The following is an 11,651-nucleotide window of genomic DNA, read 5'->3' on the forward strand; positions in this document are numbered from 1 at the left end:
TTTAAGGGCACCAAATACTAACAAAGCCTTTGGTTTCCCTCCCACCGACCTCTTGCCTTGAAGCCATTATAGCCCAAAGTGACAAGGACAGTTCCAGTCCCTACAGACCCAGCCTCTCTTCCCCAGCGCTCCCATGACGTTGGTCAACATGGCAGGCACCACCCTGCTATTCTCCCCGGCTTATGCCTCAGGTACAGGCTTGAAGTCAGGATAAAAAGACTTCTGAAAACCCCTTTCACTGGAAACAAGGCTTGTCTATGTCTTGCCTCGCTCTCCTGGTGAAGGCAAACGGTCCATTTGTACCATAACGGCGTTTCCCCGGCACCACAGCCTGCCTGATGAATAGCAACCCTCAGCCCTGCTGAAAAGTCACCGGCTCACATGGCAGCCTGCACATCTGGAACACGTTAAGGTGTTGTTTGATTAGCACATTTACAGCTCGGGCTTTCTGTGAAAGAAACTGAAGATGGTGTGTGTGATGGGGGTGAGAGGTGGGGAGGGGAGGAAAGGAAGGAAACCATGGCCTTCCTGCAGCCACTGGTGAAAGGCGTGTTTCTTTCGGTTCCTTGGCGGTCCACTCCCGACAGGAGTGATTGAGAACCGCAGGGAGGACTCAGGGGCTCCCTGGCATGAGGCGAGACATGCTGCATTTCAGCTCCACAAAAGTCAGCCTTTGCTTCCTCCTCAACGCGATATACTCCGTGCTCTACCGAGGGGTCCCCAGAGGCTCTTCTCCCCAAAGGCCTTCCCGCTGTGAGACTACCTGGCAGGGCAGTCCCGACCTCCAGATAAACCAGGATCAAGGCCACGGAGGCAACGCTGGCTCCTGCAGCCTGGCATTCCTAGGGTAACGGATTCTGCTGAAAGCAAAAGCAAGCCCAGCTTTGGCTCTAAATAACTAAGCTGCGTCCCTTTGGTTTTAAGATAGTTCAGGATCTTGGGTTCATGCCTGGCCAACTCGTAAAGGCAGAGAGCAAAAGCTAAAAAACAAAACAAGCCAACCACTGTGGGCCCGGCAGAGTTTCACTACGTTGAGGCAGAGAGCCAGGAGAAAGGAGAAGACGGTGCCAGAAGCTTCTGGTTAAGGCTTTGTCCACAGTGACTCTGTCCATACAAACAGCGCCGATGAGGTTCCCCTACAGCAGACAGGCACACACACTCCCCAAAGAGCCCGAAGTCACTGGGAACGTGGAGACCTCCACGACATGGAGCTGAAGGCTAGTTGCAGACTAAATAAATACAACTCGCTGACTCGAAAACCAGCGACCAGAATCGCGGGGTCACTTGGTTCTGCTCTGGAAAAGGACACACACACACACACACACACACACACACACACAGTTTCACAGACACACTCACACACCACCTTCAAAGCATCATCTGCCAGTGCTGACATATCTTTGCACGCACTGCATGAAAGTGAGGCGCTTCCTCTTTGCCCTTTAGCATGAAAGCTGGAGTTTTACAAGATTTGGAAAAAAAAAGAGATGCTAGTGGCCAGTGTGACCTCAGCTGCCCACTCTTTCTCTAGCAGGAAAGGACTCCACAGCACAGCACTGCAATCCCGACTCCTCAGCCTCCAAAGGAAACCCCTCCTTCCAGATGAGAGAGAAAAGGCCGCAAGATAAGTCAGCAGCCTCGGCTTACCCTGCCCAGAGGGAGCACCTCAACCGGCCCGTCAGAACTGCCTCTTTTCCAGACAGATTCCGGCGCACTGGCTCGGCTGGACACATTCCTGCTGAGCCTGGGACTGAAGACTGTGATGTCACAGCTGGCCCTCCCTCTGCTCCCTAAAAGGCCATTCACACAAAGAAGGACTTCACCCCCTTCCAAGAGGCCTGGCCCCTCCCTCGCTGGCCGCAGCCTGGAGGGCAGAGGCTCCCAGAGCTCAGGGCTGAGTGGGGAAGGCGGGTGCTGAGAGGAGCTGAGAGGAGCCGGTTCCAGCTGTCTTGAGTCAGAGACAGGGCCTTGGATAAGCAGGGAATTCATATCCCGGTGAGGTTGAGGTAGCAAAAAATCTGAAAGAGCCTGACGATGCAGTTAAATGAACATTTTGGGACAGAAATGCTCACTGTAGGAAATAAATTCTTCTACTTGGAGTAGTGAACACACAAAACAATATACCGATGCTTTATTATGGAACCTATATAATTTTATTAACCAATGTCACCCCAATTTATTCAATAAAAAAGAAATCAACATGAGATAGATTAAAAAAATAAGTTATTCATCCTCCTTCCACTCAGAGAAAAACAGTTAATATTTTATTGTATTCCATGTGATCTCCTTTTTAAAATGTGTATTTAATATTTTTGAGACCAGACAGCATATACAATTTTGTTGCCAGCTTTTGTTTGTACTCCACATTATCTCCCAAGCAGTCTTCGTGTCCTTTCATGGTCTTTGTAAGGCATGTTTGAAATGGTTACGTGATGTCGCATAGAAGCGGGACAGAAGAATGTGAAGTCAGGGATGAGGGCTCTAATTTCAAGGACTGTCTGGGGAAAGTGGCCCCACTTTTTCTGCCACAAAGAAAACATCTGCATTTGCCTTGGGCAGACACCAGTGTCACAAACACCTCTCCTTTCCCAGGCCAGGCCCCCAGCACCACACACGGAGGCTGAGTGTTGATGCATCCCTGTGCCTGGGAACTCCGACTGGCTCCCAATGCTCCCCCCAGGCTCCATCCCCCTTACCCCCGACTCTGGGTTGACCTGGAAAATTGGGGGCACAACTTGGGGTCTGGCTAACTAGGAACTCAATCAGAATTCTAGGCCTGTGCAAGGCCATGAAGAAGTCATTTTCTTCAGTGAGATTTTGGAGAAGACAAGAGAATTGAGATTTATAGTGAAGTGACTGGGAAGAAGAGGACAAATGTCAATTCTAGTCCTCCCGGGCTAGCTCTCTGGGGTCAGTTGGGAGCAGTTTGTCTTGGTCAAGCAGGTGAGCAGCCCAAAGATGGTGGCCGGGGTCCCCTGTGGCCTGCAGGTTGGCCCACCATGCAGACCTCCTGGGACCTCCCCCAAAACACAGTTCAAGGAAGGAATAGTCAGAGTGGATGGAGCCTAGGAAGGCCCTTTTGAAAAGGAAGCTATACTTTACAGCTATTTAGCATGCGTAAACAACTTTTTTAAAAAATATGTTTTTATTGATGTTTAGAGAGACAGAGGAAGGGAGAGAGAGAAACATTGATGAGCTGCCTCCTGCACATCCCCCACTGGGGATGAAGCCCCCAACCCAGGCATATGCCCTAGCTGGGAATCAAACCTGTGACCTCTTGGTGAATGGGACAACACTCAACCAACTGAGCCACACTGGCCAGGGCCTAAACAACATTTTAAATATGCTGGAATTTATGAAGAACTATCCGGGGAATTTCTCAGTGCTTGAGGTGGTGACACCAAATCACCAGGGAACTGAATTGATGTGCCCTTTGGAATAACTGGAATGTTTGGTTGTACAGCCAAAGGCATTTCAAGATGCTACTTAACAGTCTAAAGAAAAATGAGGTGGGAAAAAAAATCAAACACCAAGGGCGGCATTGCTCTGCTCGAGAAAGATGAACCAGGGCGGGGTCTTGCAGGGAGAGGTGCCTCCAACCAAGAGGCAAGAGTGATACCCAGGACCCGCTACGTACTCAGACCCATGAGGAGGTTGCCAAGAAAATGTTTGCAATGTGCCCTGTTCACAAAAGAGAAAATTATATATACTCTGAAGGCACTATTATCTAAGCAGTAGGCATGCTTCTGACTGGAGTTCAAGGTGCTACCGTTCACCACACACACGCATGCACACATACATGTACACTGTTATAGAATGAATTGTGTCTCTCCCTACCCCTGTCTCACATTTTATATATTTAAGTCCTAACACATAGCTCCTCATAATGTGATCTTATTTGGAGACAGGGTCTCAAGTAATCAAGTTAAGTGGTCATTAGGGTTGGCCCTAATCCAATATGACTAGTGTCCTTATAAAAAGAGATTTAGAGCCTGGCTGGGTGGCTCAGTTGGTTGGAGCATTGTCCCATACACCAAAAGGTTTCGGGTTCAATTCCTGGTCAGGGAACATACCCAGGATGCGGGTTCAATCCCCGGTCGGGGCATACATGGGAGGCAACCGATCAATGTTTCTCTCTCCCCACCTTCTTCTCTCTCTAAAATAAAGAAATATATATATTCTTGGGTGAGGATTTTTTTAAAAAGAGAGAGAGATTTAGACACAGCCATACCTAAAAGGAAGACAATGTGGAGAGACAGAGAGAAGACAGCCATCTATAAGCCACAGAGAGGGGCGGCCCCCACTACAGCCCTCAGCAGGAACCAACTCTAACACACCTAGTTTTTGTACTTCCAATCTCCAAACTGTGAGACAACAAATTTCTATTGTTTAAGCCACTCACAGTGCGGTACTGTGTTACTGCAGGACTTGGAGCCAAGTAATGCACACGCTCACACAGACATGCTCACAAATGCCACAAATGCACATAGAGGCACATACACAAACACACACTGTACACAGAAACACCTAAATGTACACACATACACCTGCACACACACCTCCCTCCAGCTACATAGAGACGGGTGAAGTTTAGAAAACAATTCTGTGGCAAAGGCACAGGGAGGTGCTCCAGAAAGGTGGCTTATCCTCCGAGGCAGCGGGAAAACTCCAACCGGCAAGGTGGCTTTAGGCTGCAAAAGCACACACCCAGCCGCCCATGTCTGAAGGAACGAGCAGAGCGGGCCAGCAGCACTCACCTCGCTCCTGCTCCTCCTTCCCCTTCCCTTCCCGCTTGGCAGACTCTGAGCATGGGTTGACTTTTCTGAGTTTACCAAAAGCAATTTGGAGGGCTGTAACCCAATCTTCTGTTTAGTCTGGGAGGGTGCCTTGCACTGGGGGACGTGAGGCTGTTTTGAAACATGTCCTGGTTGACTGGGAAGCAACATGTAATTTGTGAGGCTCGGCCGCTGGGGTCTGGAGGCCATCAGTGTATTGTGACCATCATTCGGCAAATATGCAAGGCACACCTACCGGGTGCCAGTTCGGCGCTGCACACCCTTGCCTACCTTCTCTGTTTGCTCCTCCCACCAACAGCAAGGTGGATGGAGAGTCTCACCCGTTCCACAGAGGGGCGGGCCCCAGCCTCTGGAGCCAAAGCTTGCCCGTGGTCAGTGGTCAGGGTGGTCAGGAACAGAGCTCAGAATCCACCAATCCCACCCAGGGCAGGGCTGGGCCCCCGGGAGCCACACTGGGCAGTTCAGGAGGCAGCAGACCCAGGAGGGTGCTGTGCTGATCCAAAGGGCCAAAAAGGGAAACTTAAAGAGCAAATGCGAGGCAGCCACAGACTGTCTCTGAAACCATGTGCCTGCTGCTTCGCGGCTTTGGGAAGGCCGTGCTTCTCTTCAGGGACTCAGTTTTCTAGTCTGTGAAATGGGAAAGTCAGACTAGGTGACCCCCTCCCCCACATTCACTTCCGTCCTGTTCCTAATCTGTAATTGTGTGATGTCAGCATGAGCCTCGTGCGCAGGTGAAGTCCTGGGTTGTTCTGAGGCTGGTGATGTAAGGGCCGAGCTGAGAGAAAGCAAGCCAGACAGCAAGCGGAAGCTGCTGCTGCCAAAACCCTGGCCAGCTTTGCCAGGGGAGCTTTCTGGGGTTCCGGGAAGGACCTCATGCCCCTGGTCAGAATTCTATCTCTTCACTGGAAGGAGTTCATTCTGCTAAATAATACCATCCTGTGTTTGTACCTTCGTGTGATGGAATGTTCCACAGCGGATCTGTTGAAGTCAGGAGGAGCCAGAAGGAAGCAGGCAAAGTGGAGAGGCCAGACTTCAAAATGGTAAGACCAGGAATTGCAAAGTGGGGAGGTGGAGGCAGAGTGGTGGTGGTGGTGGGGCGGGGGCAATGGGGAAGGCTCACTCGCACGCTCCCTGGGGCATAGGGAAGCTGGAGGTGTGCTGCTTTTCAAACTGCTCCAGGGCCCGGTTCAAGGCACACCTATGGGCCCCGACCTCCAGATGCCCTTTCTCAATGGCCAGGGCAGTGGAGTCCCCCAAGAGGCTGCCCTCTCCCCCTTACCTTTCAGTCAGGGACCCCCTCCAAGTCCCATCTCCAGGACCCTCATCTCAGCAGGAGCCAGGTCTTTAGAGCAATTTGCACTGAGTTGTGAATCTGATGGGAATATTTACAATCTAAAGTATTTAAAGTAGGAGCTTGTTTACCCAAAGGAAATCCTAACCGGGTGAAGAGCAGACATACCCCACCCTAATGTATTGAGGGGAGACTGGTGAGAAGGGAACAGAGCAGCGACCTTCCTCAGAAAGGCTTTTAGGAGATCTGGACTCAGCACCTCCTGGAGGTCAGGACATACGTGGATATACAGACTCCCCCAGCTACGTCCGAGCCATGGCCTCAGTTATTCTTATAAGAAACATTATTCTATAGAAAAAAAAATGGTTCACCAACTGCCAAGCTCTTACTCCCCACTGCACCCTGCCATCTCCCAGGGTACCCTGATGGCCTCCAATACTGTCCAAAAAGTAGGTTTTGGGAGGGAGGAGCATCTGGGATGCTTCGTGCCAGAACCAGATGAAGCTAGTGGTGACCTGGGAAAGGAGCTGATATGCAGGATGTATTTTCATTGTTACAAATTGAACATAATTAAAGCATAGTGATTAATCACAAAACAATATGTAATTATATGTGTGTTTTCCGATGGTCTTAGGCGACCCCTGTGAAAGGGTCGTTCGACCCCCCAAAGGGAACGCGACCCACAGGTTGAGAACCGCTGCTTTAAATACACGTAGACTTACACAGGCCAAGGCTTGGCTACATGGTAGGCCCTGCAACACCTCTGTCTCCATCTTCTACCAGCATAATGAGCAGGGAGGCCTTCACTCTGCCGTGATGAACGAACGTGCATCAGAACGTGGCCTTCTCTCGAGGAAGGTGTGCTTTCTTGTAGTAACCTATCACACTTTTAGGAGCAGACCTTCACGCTACACAATTGTATGATAATCTAATCTTCCTTTTTCATTGAAGTTACGTCATTGACTCATTGTTATACACAGACATTTTCCTCCCATGAGCTGCCATTGCCCAGAAAAGTTGTGAAACACTTTCTGAGTAACCAAATTCCTCTTTGGAATGTCATAGAACTTCATGGATTATGTCACAGACAGGATTTGTCATAGGAAACCCCCACAGAAAAGTTTCCCAAGGTCTGATCAAGTCAAGTAGAGGATAAAAATTGGAGGTTGACTTTATCTGCTATTCTAAACAACAGTCATTTTTTGCCCCATTCAACTTAAATGTGCGGATGAGTTAATCTCGTAACTGACCCATCCACCTATAAGACACACACACACACACACATACATACACACACAGGGACTCAATTCACTCCATTTGAATACATTTCTTTGTTCTAGTAAAGTATTTTGGAGCTTGGAGTAAAGTTTTTAAATTTTGGGTTTGCTAAATAGAGTCTTCTATAAGCAAAATCACCCTGTATTTTTTTTTAAAATTGATTTCAGAGAGGAAGGGAGACAGAAAGAAAGAGAGGGCAAGCATGTGCCCTCACCGGGAATTGAACTATGACCTTCTGGGTCATAGCTTGACACTCAACCACTGAGCCACACTGGCCAGGCTCGCCATGTCTTTTATTAAAGTTTAAAGCAAATGCTGGAGGGCGGGGGGAGGGAGGGTATGGACAATAAGTCTGCGCTGAGGCAATCCCAGACCCTGGATCCAACACCTGCTTAGGATCCTGGCCCTTCTGTCACCCAGTTACAGGAATCACCAAGCCCTTCCCTGCTCCAAGGCAGGAAGTGCCAATGAATAAGCCTTCTCATTCCTAAGGCAGCACTCGAGAAAACCCAACAATCAAGACATGCTTTTTAAATGACATTCCTGGTCAGCGCTAAGAAAACTCAACCAAAGGCGGTACCTACCACTTACCAACAGGAACAGGGTTTGATCCTATGGAATCAGCTGCTGAGGGATCGCAAGGGAACTGCGGGCAGCTCTAGAACAGGGGTGGGGAACGTGCGGCCCGGCCTTATCATTTGGTCTGGCCCTGCCAAGGCAACCGCGGGCGGGACTTGAGATTCAATAAATCTAGGAGCTTTCTTCATAGCAACATCATTTTTAAGTTTATAATTTTTATGGCCCAAGAATGATGTTAGAAATATCCAAATGGCCCTTGGCAGGAAAACGGTTCCCCACCCCTGCTCTAGAAGGTTTAGATGGCCACCCACAGAGCAGGTCCCGTCATCATGGACTCTAGCGTCACCATGAACTGCTGCTTGTTCTAGAAATCCACGAATGAATGGCCTTTGCTTAAGTTTCTTTAAAAGCACAAAGCCATATGGAAGCCAGACCGGGCAACAAACAGCCCTCTGATCCCATTCACTCTGACACGCTGGCAGAACGCGAGGACTCCAGGAAAGTCCAGATGGTCAGAGAGTCTGCTCTGCCAGGACCAAGTGGCGAGTCTGGATCAGGCAGGCCCTGGGGGCACCGCCTGATGAAGAGCAGGGCCTGGAGGGCAGCTCGGGCAGTGAAGGCTCGAGCCAGGCCCACTGAGATTCTGAGCCTGGTACCAGAGGTGTGTCTGTGGTTGAAACTAAGAGAAACTTGCCCTTAACACGAAGCTCTGGTTCTGCTGCACCCCTGTGCGGTAGCCAGAATCCGGGGAGCGCATGGAACCCCCCTTTCCTGTCACTGCTCTGTGCTCTCCCAATCCTGCCCTGGGCCGGCTCTGCTGGACCACATTCTGGGGAAAGTTTGGGCAGCCCAGCTCTGGGGGCAGCTGAGGGCCAGTCACCTGCTTCCGCCGACTGCTTCTGTGGTTCTGAATGCCAGGAAGGAACCTCTGCAGGAGAAGGAAAGCACGGAATTTCTCCGTCCACCAAGGGGACACATGATAAGCAGAGCCAGCGGTAAGATGGGGTGCGGGGAAAGCTGGGGGAGGGGATTTGGTTTCATGCAAAGAAATGTGCTCCTTCCCTTTGCTTGAAGCCAACAGCACTACCTGGTGTCTCATTTATGGGGAATCTCTCTGCCCGGCCATGGAGTCCCCGGAGCAAGCACTGTGGTTGAGAGCCACACGTTACACGGATTATGCCAACAGGATAGAGTCTGAAAACCAGTCACAAGAAAGGGGGTTGTCATTGGTTTCCACAGCCTCTGCCTCATCCTGTTGACCCTGTGGAGGCCCCCTTTGATCTAGTGGCCAACTGCTGCTCCCCATATTGCTGCCCTGGTTCTCAGACCCTTGTTTTATTGGCCATTTATTTGTTGGGGTGCGGAGATCCAGCAGGAAGAACGTGAGTCTAGAGAAAAGAAGGTCGGGGTTTGAATCCATTTGTGTCGCAAACGGACTGTGTGATGCTTACACAGGGGGTTTCCTCTTCTCTCTGAGACTCAGGTTCGTCATCTGTCAAATGGGTATAATTATTGTAGTAGGTGGAACAATGTCCACGGGAAGATACAGACAGAAATTGGAGTGATGCATCTGCAAGTCCAGGAGCCAAGGACTGTCGGGCAGCCCCTGGAAGCTGGGAGAAAGGCAGGAACAGATCCCCTCAGAGCCTCCAGGGGAGACCGAACCTGCAATGCTTACACAGGGGTTTCCTCTTCTTTCTGAGACTCAGGTTCGTCATCTGTCAAATAGGTATAATTATTGTAGCAGGTGGAACAGTGTCCCCTCCAAAATTCATGCCCACCTGGAACCTAAGAAGGTGGCCATTTTTGGAAACTGAGTCTTTGCAAATGTAATTAGTGAAGATGAGGTCAGATGGGATTGGAGTGGCCCTTAGTCCCATGACTGGTGTTCTTATAAGAGGAAAGGACACACAGAGACGCACGCGAAGATACAGACAGAAATTGGAGTGATGCATCTGCAAGTCCAGGAGCCAAGGACTGTTGGGCAGCCCCCGGAAGCTGGGAGAAAGGCAGGAACAGATCCCTTCAGAGCCTCCAGGGGAGACTGAACCTGCCACCCCTGATCTCAGACTCTGGCCTCCTGAACTGTGAGAAAACACATTTCTCATTTCCAGCCACTGAGTTTGCGGTAATTTGGCGCAGCAGCAGTAAGAAACATACCTACCTTCCAACTGTTACCCAGATTACCTAAGAGGCGGCCTGTGAAAGCAGTGGCCTTGTGACTGAGACAGGACAGGCCCTCACACAAGGCCGGTCACTCTTTCTCCTCCGGCAGCAAGCAGGCCAATAATGGGATTTTTCAAGACTTGCCAGAGGCCCTGGCCCCAAGGTATTTGCATGTTTAAAAACTTGTGCACAAAACAGGATGAGTAAAGACGTAGCTGTGGAATAAGGGCATGCGCAGGTAGCAATGGCCATAGGCATGGAGACTGCTGTCCACAGAAGGCCGTTTGCAAAGCCTGAAGCTGCAAAGTCCTGGAGCTGGCGCTGAGTGGGCACCTTGTCAAACTGGGGAAGGGATGCAGGGGCGCCGAGGCCTTGAAGGTTTTGCTGAGGTCGATGAGCAGGTGATCCTAACGTTATAGTGAGCATTTGTGATACGCCAGGTACTGCAACTAAGTGATTTTCATGCACAATCACATTTATTTCTCAAAATCAGCCTGGGAAGCCAGTGTTCTTGGATCTTACAGTTCAGGAACCGGGGACTCAGAGTTTTAAGTGAGTAGCCTCAAGGCATCGGCAGTAAGTGGAGATGCTGGGGTTAACTGGAGGAGTCTGTCTCAGGGTCTTTAAGGCGATCTTGCCTCTTGTAAATGCAGACCTAGAAGTTGAACCGATCTGGACTACAGGCTTCGCAAACAAGGAAGATTCGCTCCAGGAATCTTTATCTGCTTAGCCACACACTCTGAATGGAGCCTAGACTCTCCCCAGGTGCTCTCTGGCTTAGTTGCTGCCAGTTTTCTTTACGGGAAATAGAAATGACATGGTTGACAATTATTTTAGGCATCTCACTATGCCCTTTACATACATTATCTCAATAAATCCACACAGCAGCACCCCAAAGTAGGGTATCACCTCTATGTTGCAGATGCAGACACTGAGGATCAGAACTTCAGTCATCTGCCCAAGGGCACCCAGCAAGGAAGTGACAGAGTTGAGCTCTAAGCCCTGGCATGTCCAGTTCTGCAAAGTCCACCCGAAAGAAGCAACTCGTGACATCCCTGTTGCTTTCCCAAGACACATGGTGCGCCACGGTTCACGGGGTCTAAGAATTCACTTGGCGCTCTTCGCTGTACCTGTAAAATCTGTGTCTGCCCTCTGCCCCTACTTCAGATGCTTGGAGTTCTCTAAATGCTCCAGGTGAGTGACTTCCTCTTCAACCGAGTGGCTGGAATTCTCTAGATAATGTCTGGTCACTCCCAAGAATGTTTGTTTGTCTTGTACACAGTGTCGCCCACAATAGCAGGGATCCAGTCAGTCAGTCCATTCCAGACATGGACCCCTCCCCCAAACAAGCAAGGCAGAAGGTGGGGGATCCCAGAACAGGAAATAACAGAGACTGGGTGTGGGGACAGGAGGCTTCCCTGCGGGGGCCGGGGGTGGGGACCAGCGTCAACAAACATCTCAGGCTGTGAGATGTTAGCAGGCCGGCTAGTTCAAAGGTTGACAAGAGCTAAGATGCTGCATTGTTGTAATCTAAAATGCTC

At 50.2% G+C, this 11,651-nt stretch overlaps 1 protein-coding gene across 12 annotated transcripts in view; it reads right to left on the reverse strand.

Annotated features, from left to right (window-relative positions):
- Nucleotides 1-11,651, reverse strand: part of LOC102261631 (paralemmin-2) — a 382,189-nt gene that overhangs the window by 36,574 nt on the left and 333,964 nt on the right. The window contains exon 1 of one of the 12 annotated variants that reach the window (XM_005859779.2): nt 1,648-1,769. The exons of 10 other annotated variants lie outside the window; for them this stretch is intronic. The gene's annotated coding sequence lies outside the window, so the exon portion shown is untranslated. Of the gene's footprint in view, nt 1-1,647; nt 1,770-11,651 lie in introns of those variants that run through there. One more of the 12 variants, XM_014534408.1, reaches the window with a different exon arrangement.

This window comes from Myotis brandtii, unplaced genomic scaffold (assembly GCF_000412655.1).
Source record: "Myotis brandtii unplaced genomic scaffold, ASM41265v1 scaffold13, whole genome shotgun sequence".
Lineage (NCBI taxonomy): Eukaryota > Metazoa > Chordata > Mammalia > Chiroptera > Vespertilionidae > Myotis > Myotis brandtii.